Here is a 3102-nt window from a genome sequence, read left to right on the forward strand (position 1 = left end):
TTGGGAGTTGTTATTATTTATTATATATGAGTTATAAAAAAATATTTAATAGTTGATTTTATGGTGTGTACCATATGACAAAAAATTATATATTTTATAAAGAATGAAAATGTGTATATTTCGTAGTGATCAAAAAATTATATCATTTTATAATTTATATTATAAAATTTTGAGGTATTATTACAAAAATTATATTTTTTTGGGAAAAATCAAGCTTTGGGGAACAAACTCATGTGGCTGGCCCCTATTTTTGTCCTTGCCATCATTTCCCCTCCTTTGATTCCCCTCATTTCATTTCCTTTTCATTTCTTGTGGCAGAGAGCTCAACTCTCTCTACTTCGTCTCTTTCTCACCATGGATGCTCAACCTTTGAGCTTTGAGTGGGAGTTCTTAGAATGAGATTTTGTAAAAGTTTTGTAAATGAAAGTCGGAGAGCTCGTCGTGATCTTCGGAATGGTAGTCTCAAATTCATGATCGGACAAAATTTGCCTTCCAGATTTGCTCTTCTTCATTATTTGAGGTAAGAACTTTCTTTATATTTTTACATTAAAGTTATGTTAGAGTTATTTTGAGAGAATATGTCATTTTAAGAGGTATTGCATATATATATATATATATATAATTTTCAGCTTTTTGTTTGGTAATTTTTGGAAGAAAAATTATGATGAAATGTTAAGAATGTTGGTATTTTGAGATTGATTTTGAAAAAATCATTTTGTATTGTTAATTTTGTAAAAAAAAAAATTGAAAATAAAATTTAAAGGTTGTATGATTGTATTTACATCACATTATGATTAGATGATTTATTTTGAAAAATATAAAGTTGAAATATTTTTTTTTTATCTTTGATTTGGAATTTATTTTTGAGAAAAATAAATTGATATTGAGGAATATTATGTAGATTGTTAAGTTGGGATTATAGAGTTGTTTTGGGATTAAAAACTTTAAAAATATTATATTAATGAAACTTTATGGAAGATGATATGTTGATGATTAAGTTGTGTTCATTTTTTGTTTTTTGTGAAAATGAAAAATGTAAAATATGGACTTTTGAACTCATAACCTTGAAAATGTTACGCTTGGGCATATTTCATAATTTTTGACGTAAATATCATGTTAATTAGTTAATTTTAGAAAAGTTGTGAAAATTGTTATTTGTAGAGATTTGAGAGAAAAATGAACTATTTAAGTAGCTTGGCGTGAAATATGATTATGTTTAAAAGATGAGACATATTAAGTTAGGTTTGATATAATTTATTTTGAAAAATTGTGAATATAATGAACTTACTAATTTGATGGAGTAAATTAGTTTGGTTAATATTTTGTATCCTTTATGATTAAAAGTGTGTTATTGAGATTATACCATAACTTTTAATATAGTAGGATGTAAATGGTAATATTCAATAAGTATGAGATTTAGTGAAAATCATTTTCGTTATCTTGGTTGAGGTGAAACAAAAATTGATTGAAGGTTTTGTGTGAGTCCAAACAATGGGAAGTTTGATATATAGTTTGTTATAGAATTGTCTTGAAATGACTAAATTGAGAATGTTGATTAACTTGTGGAGACTATATGAATGTGGATATTGTTGGATTATCTCTTGGAATTGTATTATGATATTACATTGATAGAGATATGGAATTTGATCACAATGGAGCATTGTGTGGTGGAATTGAAATTGAAACTATTCTAATGCATTGTTACATATTGCATTGCCATTCCATTTTATTGTTATTATGGATTTCGAATTACAATTGAAAACTAATGTTTTAAGAAAGGAATTGTTTTTGGTGAAACAAGATCATTTTGAATTGTTTTGGATAAATACGTTGGTCAGTTCGACTAGGGGGTGTAGTTTGATATTGGTTAAGTTGGCCTGATGTCCATAGTGAAAGACTAGAAACCGCGCGGATAGGTGTCAAGCTTTCCAGTTAATACTAGTAAAAATGACAAATTGGTAGTACTTGTATAGTCTACTTGCAGACACCAGTCTAGAGATTACTTGAGTCGTATTTACCATCTTGAAATTTTATTGAAATTGTTGGATTAATGTGTTTTTAAATTGGTATTGTGCGTAAGATTTTCAAAAGATGAGAAAAAAATATTTTGAGCATGACATGACATATGCATTCATCTCATAAAACTGTACAAAATGGATTTGATGAATTGTTTAATTATTTGATTCAATTGATAATGAGATAATTGAATGAATTGAAAAGGATGTCTTATTACTATTGAAACATGTTTATTTATTTAAGTTAACTTGTTGTGATTAATTAAATAAATTGGATTTAAGAGATTATATAATAAAATCATATGACATGATATGATTTCACGTATATGTATGAGTGTTTTGGTACCCGCATATTTTCTAATGTTTTAATATGGGATTGTTTAGGGAGCTAGTGGTTGCTCACCCCCTGCCTGTACATGTGTACAGGAAATGCTTTTTGGATTTGGAGATCAAACAAAGGTTTTACCATTTCATAAGTGTAATGTAGTGATGGATTGTACTACTTCATTTGTTTATTTGGCTGAGTGCTATTTTTTTTGTAAGGAGTAGTGCCCTCTCTTTTGTTGTAAGCCTCAGGGCATTCCTTTTATTCGTATGTAAATGTCTTTATTGTATCACGAGAGGGAACATGTATATTTAATTATTTATCATTTCATCAAAAGATGAATTATCATTTGCAAATGAACTTAATTAATGAATATTGGTAATGTTATCCGAGTAATAAAATACGGGGCGTGACAGTGCACGTCATTAGTAGTGTATTAATGATGTTGAATTAGTGGTCTGAATCATTTTTCTAAAAATAAATATTTTTTTACAAATATACCAAGTTATATCTGTACATTTTTTTTTTGGATAAATTACACTTTTACCCTCTAAACTATACGCATTTTTTCTATCTAGTCCCTTAATTATTGCTCGTGTTTCTTTAATCCCTAAACTTTAATCATTTATGTCTGTCAAGTCCAATTTGTGTCTGCCGTCCAAATCATTAACGGAATAGCATTGCACGTGCATTCCACGTGATACGAAAGGCTGATACGAAGGTCAAAATGGACATTTCGTCGTCAACCGCATGAGCCATACA

At 28.3% G+C, this 3102-nt stretch overlaps 1 long non-coding RNA gene across 1 annotated transcript; it reads left to right on the forward strand.

Moving 5' to 3' along the window:
• Nucleotides 1-266: 266 nt before the first annotated feature.
• Nucleotides 267-2705, forward strand: LOC145789639 (uncharacterized). Its single transcript, XR_014327766.1, has 2 exons — nucleotides 267-520; nucleotides 2400-2705. It is a non-coding gene; the product is annotated as an uncharacterized LOC145789639 (long non-coding RNA).
• The last annotated feature ends 397 nt before the right edge of the window (nucleotides 2706-3102 follow it).

This window comes from Camellia sinensis, chromosome 4, assembly GCF_055761805.1.
Source record: "Camellia sinensis isolate YWXY chromosome 4, ASM5576180v1, whole genome shotgun sequence".
Taxonomy (NCBI): Eukaryota; Viridiplantae; Streptophyta; class Magnoliopsida; order Ericales; family Theaceae; genus Camellia; species Camellia sinensis.